The sequence below is a fragment of the Erpetoichthys calabaricus genome, chromosome 15 (genome assembly GCF_900747795.2).
Source record: "Erpetoichthys calabaricus chromosome 15, fErpCal1.3, whole genome shotgun sequence".
NCBI lineage: Eukaryota > Metazoa > Chordata > Cladistia > Polypteriformes > Polypteridae > Erpetoichthys > Erpetoichthys calabaricus.
This window is the reverse complement of record NC_041408.2, coordinates 102,124,081-102,140,596: the sequence shown is the minus strand read 5'-3', so window position 1 is coordinate 102,140,596 and position 16,516 is coordinate 102,124,081. Positions and strand designations below refer to the sequence as shown.

The following is a 16,516-nucleotide window of genomic DNA, read 5'->3' as shown; positions in this document are numbered from 1 at the left end:
TGCCTCCCCAGCACACCACCGCGTAGAAGAGGGCGCTCGCCACAACCGTCCGATAGAACATCTGCAGCATCTTATTGCAGATGTTGAAGGATGCCCGTCTTCTAAGGAAATAAATATAATACATATCAAAAAACAATGTGAATGACTGCTGTCAATGACGCTAGCTCTGAAGGTCAGCCTTTACCAAAAATTCCAAAATAGGGTCCTGTTTAAAAGTAAATGTGAAGAAGTACATTAATAGGTGCAGGATCAGTGTCAGTGCCATGGGTGGGGTCAAGGGGATACCAGAACTCTCGCCACTAGATGAATCCAGTGCTGTGAGCAGCACCATAAGGGAGTATGAGGGGACAACACAGTGAAAGAAGTTGAAGGTCCAAATGATTCAGGTATGTTCTCAAAGCTTAAGGACTGAGTGAAATCAAGGATGCATTTCAGTCAACTTTTATGTAAATGAATATTCAAGGTTTAAACGTTTTTCTTTTCATGGACCTTCCTGTGATACCATACAGAAAGTGCGACCAGCCCAAGTATCTCCAGTGCACACCGTGTGTCATGTTCACCCAGTGGCTGTGTCCTTACTGACGCGGCTCCACAAACACAAATGACATAATAAAGACCACTGATAATTGCAAAATCAAATCAGCCTTCATGGATACATCTTCAAGTCTGAAAGAACTTGTTCAAAACTAGAATTTTTTTTTTTTACAAGTGGTGCATTACAATATTATAGGCAACTGTATTATGGTGATATTTTCCTCATTTTCATTCTTTTGCTACCAGAGCAGTTATTTATCATTTTTGTAGCCTACCTCCATAAGGTGTGTATGCACATGTTAGATTCCACAGAGATTTGCAAATATTCCCAACAAAGGCGTTTTTTTTTTAAATAAATCCCAAATCTTTGCATAAAAATTGCACGTAGGCACCATTTATAAAAGAAGCCCTGGTCCTTGCACTTTTGGTTCTATCTTAGAAAGAAAACACAAAAGCCTCTGAGGCATCTGGAGTTCTTACTCTCCTTTGTAGAAGTTCTCAGTTCCCCCTGTGCTCCTGGAGTGTTCAGATTTAGAGTGAACTGTGACACACTATACAACAAACTAGTAGCTGAAAATGACTAAATATATACAGGGTGACACCATGGGATAGTGGCCCTGCCTTGCAACTCCAGGTACATGGTAATAAATATAATGCATCAATAATGTGCCTTAGGACCGTATTAACTATGGAAAGGTGCTATACAACAAAGATTTGTTGCACCCAAAAATACAGCTAATTTACAAGAAGATAGGACAGTACTGTGGTTAGTGCTTCTGATTCTAGACTCCAGAGATTGATTTCTGGGCTGCATTGAGTCTCCATGTTCTCTCCGTCCCCATTTTTTTTTTCTGCATACTCCTTGTTCTCTCCTACACCACATAGACATGCAGGTAAGGCTGATTAATGACTCTAATTTCACAAAGCAGGAGAGAGTGCAACCAAGTACTGTGATGGACTGGCTACTCACCCAGCACTGGCTGCAGTTCACACCTCTGTGTTACAGGTACAGTATAGATTCTAACTCCATGCGATCCCAAAGTGGACTAGATGGATTTGGAAAATTAAAAAGGGTGCAGGAAAGAAAAAATAACTAAAATTGTTGTTTCTTGATATACTACCTAGAGGACTTTGCACGTATAGCAAACCACACTGCATCTTTAAGAGAACCGAGGGGAGGAGTGGGCTCATGTTGCTTTGCCGCGCCCTTTCCCTGACCAGCCTTGCCATGCCCAATTGATCCTGCTGCTCTAAGTAAACATTCAAATGAGCCATCCTGATCCATTAGTGGTTGCCCCCCCCCAACCCCCCCAGCACCCCCCCCGGGGACACTGCAGCTCACCACAATGTAATGCTAAAGAAGGTGGCTGTCATTGAAGGCAGGGGTGGCCTCCTTTTACTGGAGCTATCAGTTGCAGAAACAAGCTCCTTCCTTCCTAAATTTAAGTAGAGTGTCACTTTAAGTAATTAGAATCCATTGAAGTCAAGTAACCATGGGCACTGTCCTCGGATCACTGTATCACCAGCAGAAGGTAGAATGCCTGTATATCTTACTGACCAGAGCCGTCCCATCTCTACCTCAGTCTGAAATACCTTGTCATAAAAGCGAGCCATATTGATCATTACCAATCTGGCACATAAATCACTCCTTTCCCTTTCTTAGCCCTTAAATCAGATTATTCACGTCTGCGGAAGCGAGCCGTTCATTTTAGCAGCAGAGCCTAATTCATCTGACTCTGTTTTGCTGGATTGCTTTCGTTCATTTTTTCTGCATGACCTGCTGTCTCAGCACTAAAAAGGGGTTGATATTAGAAACATTTCCATTCATGCCGCGGCTATAAATAGCTCTCATTTTGTAATACTCTGCTGGCAAAAGTGAATATTACTAAGGGAGATGATTATTCTGGATTGAAGGCTTCCTTCGTTCTGCCTGCCTTCTGCCAGCTTCACTACTAATCTGTTAGTTATAAAACATAGTATTTTCATGGGTCGCCATAATGAAAAGGGCATTTTTTTTTTTTGTATTAAATGTCAGTCTGGTGTCAGTGAGATCATTTCACATTAAATACAGTATACTTTACATTCATTTTTCATAATGGATTTACCCACAACCAATACCAGTAGCTGCCCTACTTCTATAGGGCACACAGACAAATGCCCGCCAGAAAGCTTAGCCGGCTTTATTTACGCAGATTTGCCAGAAGGGTATACGGTAGCAAGACAATGTGTTGCATTCTGAGAATTATTATTTAAAATCAACCGCACGCCACATGGCACGTACCTTCTTTTAAAAGACTACCAATCCATGATTCAGCCCTCACCTAAACTCACCCTAGTACTGAAGTCAAATTTTGTTTTTCTGCAAATAAGAAAGAAAGAAATTATTGTGCTATGCATTTAGAAAGAAAGAAAGAAAGAAAGAAAGAAAGAAAGAAAGAAAGAAAGAAAGAAAGAAAGAAAGAAAGAAAGAAGAGGCCGTCCAACCAGTACTGAGCTTAGTTCAATTAAATGTGGTCAGCCATCGCCACACAATCCAGCAGTCCTTGGGGTGCTGTTGTCACACAGCACTAAAATTATAAATTGAAGGTCAACATATTTCTTTGAGACTTGCCTATCTGCCATCCTAAGTTTAACCTACCATTAAATGTATTAAAATCAATGGCACAATGGTTGTTTCTCGAGCTGATTACCTTTTCACATATTGTAGAGTGACACCATGGTGGTAGCTATATAAAATTCCCCATATTAAAATGCCACACAGAAGCAAATCTCTGCCACTTGCCCTCTAGCAGCACAGAGGGGCTTTTGTCAGCAGAACATCCAATTCAGTCCTACTGTTCTACAACAGCAAAAAATACTTTTCATTTTATCATAAGGCACATTGACAACAACATAAAAGAACTGAAATGAATATTATATACAGTAAATACTCTTGTCTGTAGAAATCTTCTGTCACTTTTCTCAATTATCTTTATTAACATTCAAATACAAACTCACAGGATTTTCTAAATCACTTCAGCTAGGTTATAACTCTAAGACAAAACTCTCTATAGAGACCCGGGGAAAACATACAAATTCCACACAGACCTGTCAGACAACACTAAGCTGCCCTCTTATAAATGTACAAGCAAGATGGGTTAAAAAAATGTAGATAAATAAAGTGACTACAGAGTGTGCAAAGAATTTAACTGATGAATACGTGGAATGTGACTGCTTAAAGTTCTGAACAGCTATGACAGGATAGGCTTTGGCTGACAGTGGAGGAACTGCTGCTGCCATAATTCTTGCTGTAAATAAGCATGGAGTATGAAAGGGAAGTGCTATCCCTACGCTTCATGGGTTTTGTCTGGCCTTTAGAATTAGAATGGTAAAAGATTAGACTTGAAATAATGAAGGGAAAGGGGAGGGTAGAAACAGAAAGGTCAATACTGGGCAAAGATGATTAGAAAGGAAGAAAGGGAATCAGAACATGGAGAAATCTGATGTGTGGTGAGAAAAAGATGCCTACTCAGAGCCAAAGGGCACTGGCCGCCGTGGTTAGGGGGTCCCAGGAGCACAGGGACCCACGATGTTTCTGATGCCAATGTATGTTTCTGTTTTGCTATCAAAACTGGGGCTCCAGCACACTACTTTGCCAGGGGGTCTGTGATGCTGTTCAGACAACCCTGTGCTCTTCTCCCCCATTAGCATCCTTCATGTACTCATTAAATGATGAAGAGCTGAAGTACTGGGGGAAACTACAGATGGAAGAAGAATAAAAGTTGAAATAGATAAAGTTTGGAAAGACTGACAGATGTGGAAAGATGGAGAAGACAAAACTTGTGACAGATTCTAGAGCAGGGAAACAAAAGGGAAGGAGAAAATGAGGTACGAACAGAGGGCAAGCAGCTTTGTCACATCTAAAAACTGAGATCGATAGATAGATAGATAGATAGATAGATAGATAGATAGATAGATAGATAGATAGATAGATAGATAGATAGATAGATAGATAGATAGATAGATACTTTATTAATCCCAAGGGGAAATTAATTAATTAATAAATTAATAAATTGAGGCCAGAATCACGCTAGTCAAAGACATGCAAAAATACAGCTTATAACTAAAGTGGGAATTGAAGAATATGATCATTAAAACCGTGGTGTGACACATTATGTTGGATTGTTCAGTTTCATGTTTGCTGAAGAAGGTAAACATCAGAACAAAGAAATGAAGCAGCATGGATGGTGTCAGCTTGCAAGATCATAAATGAAAGAAATTTGCCTTGTGAAAGGAAGGCAAAAATATGGTGCCCAATATAAATTTAGGATACTACCTAAGGGGAGGTAGGCTGGACAGAGAAGAACTTGACAAAAAAAATCTGAAAGGAAACAAGTGAGCAACTGTGAACCATATTATTAAGAAACAAAAAGAAGGGAACAATTACGATGAGAAGAAACAATACAGACCAACAACTTTGTCCATCCTATTCACCTCAGTTTTCTAAAACAACATGAAATTGGATCCCTAATGTCCTGCTACTCACCAGCACACCACATACATCAAGTTGGATCCCTAAAGTCCTACTACTGTCCACCATATGTTCTACAGTTCTTTGCGTGAAGAAATACTTTCAGACATTAGTGTAAAATCTGTCCTTAACAAGTATTCAGACCGTCAAGAGAAAAAGGCAGGACACCAGTGAAGAAGATGACCCTTGCTTGATGGAGGATCTAAAATCAATACTTTTGTTTAACTACAAGACACATCAAATGATGATGCTGCAAAGTGCTGGTGAGACAAAAGTTGAGCTGCTGAGGATTAACTAAATTGGCTGTCTAGATACACAGATTCTAATTAAAGATGGATGAATTAAAAAGTTTGTTTTGTTGGGCTTCTCACCATTATTTGTTTTAAAACCAACAGTAATAGAAAGCACATCCAGGGAAATGCAATCAGAAACAAAGTCCCAAATTATTCTAGGATGAGGAGTACTGGGACTGAACTCTAACGCCTCACACAAGAGTGTCAGTAAGTGTCTAGCAGATGAACACCCTGTCAAAGTTTACTGGGCTCAGAGAAGAATGTCCTCTGTATGTGAATCCCCTTCTCCAGGTGTAGGAGAGCCAAGTAACAGGGTGGAACAGAGACATTGTTATAATCACACACACGTTCATCAAACAATTTCCAAACTACAGTGCTATTTGGTAATTAGCATTAGCAAATAATGGCAAAGATTCTTATTTAGGCAGTGTAGTAAACAACAGTTTTAGGAGCAGAAGAAAACTAAACTAAAAAGAACAATCCTCTTTATTTTGATGTTTGTTAGGGCGTGAATGGTAACAGAGGTGGGAGGAGGGAGACTTTTTTTCTTCTTTTTTGCGCTGGTTCCGCTAGCTTCTGTCACACAGATCACAAGTTCCTATCCGCTGGCGTAACTTCCCCGCCAAAATGACGCACAGTAACTCCGAGCCCCGTCCCTTCATTGGCCACAACCCTGCCACGCGCCGCAATTCCCAGGGTGTACTTACTCCCGCCGCTGGTTTAAAAAAAGAATATGTCCTAAATCCATTGACCGGTACGCTTTATCCCTACTTCTTTCACGCCCAATATTTTCAATGTCAACCTTGTGTTTTTCTGTTCTAGGGGCAAACAACCCGGGGTGGAAACATTCGAATTTAAAACAGAAACGGAAAATGACTGCGCTTGAGGCGCTTTCGGAATGTGAGCCACTGCAAGAAGGCTATCAGGAAACAGACGCCATTCAGGCTCTTGGACTAAAAGGCGATTTCCGATCGTCTATGCTCGCCTTGCAGAGCCAAAATGGAGAGCACGCGATTGCAGTTTCCTGCCCTAGCCCCATAGTAGGGGGGGAACAGGCTGCGGCAGTTGCCAAGCGATATCGGAGCGAGAGGAGCGCTATTGGCTCTGCCGGCTCTGTTGCCCTGGCGACGGCAGGGGGTTTTGGTAGCGTGGCTGTGCGGTGTGATTTCTGCGCTGCGTGGATGGAGGAAGCAGCAGCTGCTGATCTCTGACACTCGGAGAGAGACAGGCGTCTATATGCACATATATACTGATTCACTGCCATATTGCAAAACAGGCGCGACGTGCATGACTGTAAGTAAAAAGGTTTGCTCTAATTGCTCTTTGGTTTTTATAACTAAGGCTTCCTTACAAACCTGTGTATAATAAGTAGTGAAACAAAACGCCAGGGGGGCAAATTATTATTTTTTTCTTACGAAAAGCATTTTACTGGGTCACGGTACGGTCCGAAATTAGAGGTTGTGCTTACTCTGCCCCACGCTTTTTTTCTTTTTGTTTCACATTCCTCTGTGACACTGAAAATTGAAAGCTATTGAGGCAGCATGCGGGGGTGTCCTAATGTATGTAGCGGTATATCGCGCCCTAACTTCTGCACTGTTTTCCTTGCCGCTTTGTACGTATTTTTGTTTTGGTGAATGTTCTTCCTCTTTTTGAACTAAACTGTCCTTGTAACTTTAAGCGGATTTCGTACAGGCAACATGGGAAAAAAACGAGATATGAGTCCCGTTTCGGAAATAAAAAAGGTTTTAAGCCTATTTTGTTTCGGTGGGTGCTTTTCAAGTGTGATCAACGCGAAAAGTCTTTAACATTTTAGCTGCTTAACCCATACCGAGATGATCATCGATTTAGATGATAATGTTTGCAACTGCCCCCCTCACACACACACACTCTCTCACCATCTCCCTTGCGTATGTGTTCAGTGATGCTCGATTCACGTGCGAGGTTAAGTGTCATATATAAAATTCAGAACCTACCCATGGATATATAGATTTATGCACATGCGGATATAAATAAAATGAACGGACTATTATAAAGTACATGTATCGTAATCTTGCAGTGCCACTCTGGCTGACCACACCGCATGTTTTAAAACAATGTGAATCTGCCCATGTGAAGTGGGTACCCAGATCTGAGGTCGGTAATAAGTTGGTAGTGGGTGAAGCTGGGTGGAGACGAGATCCTGCATGCTGTCGGGAAGCCTCTGGTTCATGTGACGTGACTAATTTTTTCCTGCGTGCCGCACATCCACCTTTTGTGCCCCTTGACTATAATGATTGACAGCTGTCTCACCGTCTTTTGCGACATGGAGCACTTTTTCTTAGCAGACCGACCGTATCTTTTTTTCCAGCCTTCTCGCATTTCGGCTTCCGAGATAAAAAAAAAACTTGAAGCCACTTTATTGTTGTTTTGCATTTAAAGAGAGTCTGCGTTGGGTGTTGTTTTTCCTTCCGCTCGACCGTGTTGTTATGAGTGTGTGCAAAGCAATGCGCTCCCTAACATCGGTGTCCCCAATAAAAAAAAGATGATGACTTGATGCCACCTGAAAAGGTGTCGGGTTAGCCACGGTTTCAGCCGTTTCGACGTGGTTCTGTCAGTATAAATCGCAGATGTTGATAGCGTTCAATGATTTATGCCCGTTTATATACATATATCTATTTTTTGGTCGCCTTGTTTCCGCTGACTGTCCAGAGTGACACAGACACGTGGTCCATCAGCCCGGTAGTGCTGAGCCAGCAGCATAGGCCAGTGATCTGGCAGTGGTCACAAGAGAGAGCAGCTCCCCTCAAAGTGTCCGCTTCGCTTTTTGCCTCTTCCCAAGCCATCTCCATCAGCTAGACAGACCTTCCTCAGCCCCGTACCTCCTCCGCCCAAGGTCGGCCGCCTGGTTTTTTAACTGAATTATGCAAATTCTTGTCGGGCTAAGACCACATTCCCACAACGGTGGCACGCTTTTTTATTGTTGAAAATTAGGTTAAAACAATGAGAGGAAATATAAAGAACAAACCCACATTTACCATTTGCAGAAGTGTTGTTAGCACTACTTGAAATTTTATTTTTTTGGAATGAGTTTAGTAATTGGTTTTAATGAGTGCCCAGTTTTAACCCCAAACATGGGCACTTGTTTTCCAAGCAATTTAAAATTGTTGTTTGTATCCTTATGCCATACCTGTTTATCTGCCATGAAAACCTTCAATGGAATTCCATGAAAAAATCAAAATCAGGGAAAGCTAGTTATATTCTAGGTGATAATTGCTACCAACACCACACTTAAAGTAGTTTATCCTCCAGTTTATTTTTATACTACTGCCAATATAACATTCACTATTAAACAAATAAAAAAACATGGAGTGGTGGGGGCATATTTTTAAGTCAACATTTGTTTTTCTCCTTTGACTGTCATTTCAAGATGCCCAATCCCATGTCCAAAAGCTTCTTTTAACTTGGATTTATTGTTCCTTCTCTCAATCCCCCCCCCCCCCCCCCATCTCATTTATATTGTTAGGGAGCAGCTGTGGTTTTTAAGGAACCCATTTTGGCTTCTGTTGTTACCAGCCCAACCATAGATACCAAGTCTGCAAAACTGGCCATGCTTTTTTAAATACTAACGTAGCTAACTAAAATTGATTTCTAAAAAGTTTTTAAAAGAAGTTAGATGTTAAGTTTGACGTTTTTTGCATTTGTAATAGATTTTCTATAGAGAATTCATTAACACTGTCTGTATTTAATTATAATATGCAGAGTCATCCAGATTATTTATATGTTTAATATTATGATATTACTTCTGGTAAGACTTTTTAAGAAAGTATCAGATTAAAAATAATTAAGTGGTTGATGGTGGCGTTTTCTCTTTGTCCTTAGTTAAGTTACTTTTACTGTGTTTATTATGACTGCTTCTAATTGCTTTGTGGTGTTTTCCCAGGAAAGGTGATACTCAAATATTCATAAGCAAAATTATTTATGAATAAGTGTTGCATAGTAGTTAAGGCTTTGGACTTTAGACCCTGTGGTTTTGGGATCAAATCCTGCTACTGACACTGTGTGACCCCAAGCAAGTTATTTCACCTGCCTGTGCTCCAATTGGAAAAACAAAACATATGTAACCAGTTGAATTTCAAATGTTGTAAGTCATGTTGAATAAAGGCATCATCCCAAGAAGTAAATTAAAAAGAGTAATTATTATGTTAATTCACAATTTGCAATTGGCACCCACATTTAAGATTATTAATAATTTGTGCCGTAAAGTTAAAAAAAATTATCCTTTATAGTGTCACATTAGCTGACTGGGACATAGTGGTAATCTGCTGCCTCACAGCTCTGCATCCAGATTTGGTTCAAGGTCTAGCCGTTTTCTTTGTGTAGTCTCAACATTGTCCCTGTATTTGTATGGTTTTACCTCAGAGAAATCGACTTTTGTAACATATCCTATGTTTATATGTTTCAAATTAATATATGTTTGTGAACTGGCTTGGCATGAATTCCTTGTGAATGTCCATGTGTACTGCAATGGACTTGTCTCATCTAGGGTCGTTTCCTACTTTCTGCTCAGTGAACCACCTTCCTCTTACCCCGTAATGGAATAAGTAAATGAGTGCATGGTTGGTAAGACTACATTTTAATTAATTTGGTTATTCTTTAATATGAATAGGATATGTATTTAATGTAATATTGCTAAGCAGTTAGATATCTATCTATCTAATGAAGGAATGATAGTAGCTCCAAAATTATTGCTTTTAGTGTACCAATCCAACTTCATAATGAAAAACACCCACACAATTCAAAAATTTGAACTTGTCAGAAGATCTTTGCTTTTTGTTGCTTAGATTGCAGTTTAACATAGAATTAGTGCCAGTGCTAGACTACAAGGAAATTAACAGATGCTTGTCAGCGCTGATAAAGATCAACATTAAACAGGGTGAAGCGTTAGGCTGATTTTTGAGGCAAGGAAATGCAATTTAGATTTTTCTGTGTGAACACTCTTCAAGGTGTCTGCATAGTGCCATGGTGCTCAGTAAGCAGAATGCTATTCTTTTGTTTCTTTTAGTTCTGGTTGTGGGGTGGTTGTGGTGGTGATGGTGGTATTTGCTCTATATGATAGATACTGTATATTTTCCAGTTCACAGTTCAGAATTAACATTACTATTGCTACTGGCTGCCTTGCCAGTAGCCTGAACTGGTTAGTGCTTTACTGAAAATGATGAAGTCTTTGTGAGATGAGCTCCATCAACTGGACAGTAGAGTAATTAAAATGTAGATGCTTTTGAGTACTGAGGCACAGACAAACAAGAAGCATCTATGTGTCCACTTTTTGAGATTTTGGATTGTGTTACTTTTTACTTTATGACATATTTATTTGTTCTTCTTATAATGCAGTTAAAAAATCCTATTTTTAGTGTACAGTATACCACAAGCCCACCAGTATTAGGAAAGTGGCTAGTCAAACTTTTTTAGAGACCCTTTTTTTTAGATAATGGAAAAAATGTCACCCAAATCCCCCCCCACCCCCCCAAAAAAAACCAGAACATCAGTCAATATTTTAGTTCATGTGTCACAACCATGCTGTTACTGGGCTGGTTTAACCAGCTTCTTTGGTGTTTATATAGTCATATTATGAAGGAAGTAAAAATAAATTAATTTACATGCATGAGGCAAGTCTCGACTGCTTTAACTTGAAGAACAAGGTAAAAATGAAAACATCATCTTTAGCTTTGGTTAAAAGTTTTAAAAAATATTTTTTCAGATCTGTGCATGTTTTTAAAGACATCCTCACATTTTGAGCCTTTTTCACATTTTGATCCTGTTAGTGGTATTGTTATTTCACAATCTTAAAGTTACTGTTTTTAAATCCTGACTGAATTACTTTCAGTGTGGAGTTTGCATGTTCTGTTCTCGTAAGCATTGTTCCTCAATTATCACAAATACACGTTTGAAAGCTCAATTGGAGAGTTATGACTGGCCCTGTGTGTTTGAGTGTGCACTGTGATGGGCAGGTGTTCAAACCTTTTAACTGCTTTAAGCTAGATCTAGCTATTCTGTTTAGTTCATGAGTGCGTTGTCCCACAGTCATGCAATACAGTATTCTAAATAATCACACAGTATATTACCTCTACTTTTTCATTTTCTTTTTGCAGTAACCAGTGTGTTATTGCACTCTTATACAAAGAAAGTGATTAATAACCTTTTAAAGCTTTTTTTATAAAGTATTACATATTTTTATTAATTAACATATTGTCTCTTTCTGCTGTTATGTGCCAAAAGCCCAGTTTATGATAGGCTGTGATTTTTCAGTATCATAGATGTGAAGTAAAAGAACTGAATAGCAGTGACTGAGCTTCACCTATATTTTAAAGACAGTTTTGTAGGCCCCTCATTCTAATTAAAGATGGAGCAGTGGCTGAAACATTGTGCTTTGAAAGGGGTGTACTCTTACTTATTTTTTCATGTGAACAATTTTGTAACCATTGATTTATACGTTTGGGTCATATACTGAAATCACTTAAAATGTGGGGTTGGTTGCTTCATTAATTGTTTAAGTAATACATGTACTTTTCCCACCCTGTTTTATGATTTGTATTATAGTTTGCATGACTGGTCTTCTCTGTTATATTTTGTAGTATTTTACACTTGCTAGGATTCACCTAGCGAACCTGTGTGATATATTTTTTTGCAGCAGGCTTGACTTGGTAGGATTCGTACCTGCTTTTCTATTATTTTCAGTGTGTTCTGCTTGCTAAAAAGCCTCACTTAAAAAAAAAAAAAAAAAAAACCCTGCAGTGCTCTGTGCTTGGAGAGATTTAATCCCTTATGTTAATGTTTCAGTTTTTGCTGTGTGATGTATAGTGAGGTTGGTTGGTGATTGTTGGGTTCTGTCAAATTTATATTTTTGAATTTTTCTCAGTTGCTTAAATGCAATTCCTGAAACTTTGTTTAGATTCTCAAAACTTGCAAGTGCAATCCACATACCCAATTGTACAGGGTTTCATTTGCTTCTGCCGCCATCACTCTGCACTAGACACAAATACAAAGCAGTTTACATAACTATCTCTTATTTCACTACTTTCTGAAATTACTCTCAGAAATACTGAAAGGATAGACATTACTCTATGGCACTACCTGTAGTTTTTTCATTTGCAAAGGAACCCAGCGAAATTGCTTCACAGACATATAGTGCTTCTTCATGAATCTGCCCATGCTGGACAGACTCGCAAAGGTATTGTACTGAAGTTGGTGTCATTTGTACAACAGCACTCTGAATCTCCTGTAGTCTGATGGTATTGTTGACAATTTTAATGTCAAGTTCAGGTATAAATTCTGCTTGTCTGCTACCAGTGTGTGTCAGTGGTTTAGTTCCATAAATGGAAAAATAATTTGATTAGCAAAGTCCATCAATTATACAATAGATTCTGAGATGTTAGTCTTTGAGCAGGTTTACATGAATACAGTAATGCAAAATGTATGCCAATTTCCTAAACATCCATATTATTGAAGTCACTGAAGTCAAGTCAAGTCAAGTCAACTTTATTTATAAAGCACTTTACATACAACAGCCGCTGACCAAAGTGACATACTTAGACCATGGCTGTATATGTGCAATTAGTGTGGCCTAGAATTTCAACTGAAATATTCCAAGATAATTTTGCCTTACTCTCCCTAAAGCTCACTCCAACAACACATTAAGACACTTTTTGTTTTGCAAGGCCAGGTTCTTGCCCTGCTGTATTCTCAGCAACACAATGCACTGGGAACTTTGCGGCATATGTGCTTGTGAGAACTTATTATTCACAGTTTGCACATGTGAGATGAGGTTGACAGAACAAGTGGTTGGTTACTTTCAGCTGTGGAAAATTTACTGGAGAATTGACTCACTATAATCTCACATATCATACATGCTTGCAGTATTTTGCACAGTGAATATATTTTTAAAGGCATGAGAAAGTGATGGACTCAAACTGAACACAGTATAAGACATTTTGATTAGCAAGACTTGCTTGATTTTTGTGTCAAGTGTATGGTATTTGTGTATATGAAAATGTTGTGCTCTGTGTAGTATTGATAGGAAAAATTCGCCAAAGCGTTTTTCAGTGTATATTATGTGACCCTGTGTTAGGATATAGCGGGTTGGATGACGGATGGATGGATATTATGTGTTCACTGTTGACATTGTTAGCTCAATATTTTTCTGTAATTTTACTGTGCAGCCAGCTTAGGCAAATATTTTTTTCCAAGCTCTCCGTGATGCTTTACAAAGTTAGTGTGACATCACAGAACTGTAGCAGCCATGCGTAGAACTTTCGTGCATTCCTACTGTAAGATTTTTGCTGACATGGCTACCCCTGGTCACCAATGCACGCGACATTGTTGTACTATATTTTTCCCCACACTTTTTCTTCCATTCACGGTCATTTCAACCCCCACTTGACAGGGGTCGGTGAACTTAAAAAGGTAAAAATGGGTTCTAAAGCCACAAAGGTTTACCAGACCAAATTTACATCCAACATTTGTTTAAAAAAATAACCAAAAAAATTGAAGTATACTTAGGAGTATGGCAATCTACTGCAGCATTCAATGGCTAATTATGCATGCAAATTAGCCATGTGCCCAGCTCCAATCTCAAAACAAACCTCAAAAAAGCCTTATCCCTTCCCTTATCAAAAACAAAGGAAATGCTGTGAAATATTAAAAACTAAATATTTATTACTGTTTACAAGGTGTTTAAGTGTGAAGTATCTGCACAGATACATGGGTAACAAAAAAGAAATTGCTGCAATGCCTGGAGTTGAGACTTTAAACAATAGGACGACAGTCCAATGTCACCAATTCATGGCACAACCAATGTCTACCCCAAAATTGTAACTCTGTGAGTATAATGATGTATATTATATTTGCTTATTGCTATTTTGTGGCCATTTGTTATATTTAGCTTGTGGAATTTGTTCCATCTGCATCTTTCACTATTTGAGGAACAGTGACACTGCTGCCTTACATTTTTGGGCACAATAATTGGTTCTGCATAGTTGATAGACTTTTTCCTAGCCCTTAGGGACACTTAAAGTTCTATGCATCATTATAATCCACTCAAAACAAGCTTAATTGCTACTTCCCTATTGACCCTAATGCGTTTTGGGGAGTTTGGTTTGTGAACATTTCCATGATTTTACCAAACTTAAGGCAAAGCAAATTCACATGGGTTCGCTCATCACTAGTTCTGTGTGAAAGCAATCCGAGATTATTCAGTACATATAGTGTTTTGTCATAAATGCATTAATAATGTAGGATTTTGTATTTTTGACAGACTCTTTTGTGAATGCAGGTAATCATTTGAGGACTTCGTTTAAGCAGCTAAGAAAAATGGTAAATGTGATAAGGTTATATATATTTGTATATATCTTTGTATATTTCTTGGACTGCATGAAGCTTGCTTAGATATGGTCTCTTTTTATATTGTCTTGTCTATGATGCTTGGCATGAAGAGAGTCACTACTTTTTATATTCTTTGCTATGTGCTTTTCTTTTGTTTAATATTTGGTTATATTAGGCCTCCATGTTTTCTCAGTATAATTCAGTTTCTTGGATTACTCCCTACATAGACACACACACTTTGTTTCTTATCAGATGGTACAGTTTCACTTTCTGTAATGTAAAATGATTGTTGACATTAGGTTTCTTATCTTATCACTTCTAGACTTTTAGAATGTGTTTTCTGGAGTGCCTGATAGTTTATGGGTTTGACATCTCTTTTGTATTTTGTGAACTGTGTGATGCTTAGTGGGGTTGGTCTTCCTTTTTGTATTTTGTAGACTATGCACTGTTTAATAAGATTGGTGCAACTTTTGTATTTTTTTGATTTGTGATGCTTAGTGGTTGTCACTCCCTCTTTCTCTTTTCTGTATCACTTTGTGTTTTGGCACGATGGGACCTCCTTTTTGTCAGTTGTATTTGAGGTAGATGAGATGGATCCTGCTGTGCTCTTTGATGGAATGTGCCACAGATCAGTGCAGAAATCCTCACAGACTTGTAGCTGAGAAATATTAAGGAGAAACTAGTCCATATTTGTGTTTAATAAAAAGAAACAGCTAGATTAAGAATTTATCTCTGGTTTTCTGTTAGGGAGCTGGAGGTATTATTATGCTAAAAGATTTTGAATCATAAAGAAAAATTTGAATATGACAACTGATAAGCATGCAAGTAAGTGCAGATATTACTGTCTGGCTGGACAGTTTTTGTTTAATGTAATGGCAGAAATTGTAAAGGAAACCTTTTGAAATGTATGCCACAATATTTTTATCACTAATATTATTATATAATATATCACAATTTATTGTTTTATAGTACCTTGTATAGAGAATTATATTTGAAACCTCTTCCCAAAGCAAAAGCAGCATCACACATTATTGACCGATAACTTTAACTCCACTCATTCATCATAGGGTGTGATTTTTTCTTTTATTAAAGACTCTAGTCACACACCCTACTGAAGAGTGTTTTTGTTTTTTCTGACTGTTATTGGTGCACAGTAGTTAGTAGTTAGTACATCAGTAGTAACTAAAAGTCTTTGCCAAAAATCATGAGTGTAGGCCTAAAGACATACCTTTGCCATAACCATGGTTGTGCACATATTTGCAAATGCAACATGTTTGCATTAATCTCTAGCTTTTGAAACTGTTTGCTGCAGATTCAGATGTCCCATGTGTTGTATTTGAAATGTTAAGGTTGTCATCAGTACCAGAGTGAAGTAAGGTGAACTTGTAGTTGCAGTAGAAGTGCAGGTTTAATTCTTACATAGCATATTGTTCTTTTTGGTCATTCATTTAAAGTCTAAAGTATCAACAATTTATGCAGGACTGGGGTTGTGACATCTACCTACATCTCGTCTTGACTTCTCAGTTACTTCACAGACTACAGTTTTCTCATTTTATACTTCGCAAATACACCATATTTCTTCCCATGGCTGCAGTAATTCCTGTAAATAGTGTTTGCACAGTTTTGTCTTTCAAATTATTTTAGTAATTAAAATTACCGGTAAGTCAAATTTTCAATGTTTTACATTTTGAAATTGTAGGAATTTTCCAAAGATTAATGCACATGTTCTAATATGGCAGTATTATTTGTACAACATATTACTAATTATGTTGAGTTACCTTCTAGCAATCTGCTTTCAGTTTGATGACATTATAACAAATTG

General features: G+C 38.3%; 1 protein-coding gene across 2 annotated transcripts in view; it reads left to right on the top strand.

Annotated features, from left to right (window-relative positions):
* The first annotated feature begins 6,461 nt into the window (after positions 1–6,461).
* foxn2a (forkhead box N2a) overlaps positions 6,462–16,516 on the top strand; it is a 91,184-nt gene continuing 81,129 nt past the window's right edge. For both annotated transcript variants that reach the window (XM_028820402.2, XM_051919617.1), the window contains exon 1: positions 6,462–6,630. The gene's annotated coding sequence lies outside the window, so the exon portion shown is untranslated. The remainder of the gene's footprint in view (positions 6,631–16,516) is intronic.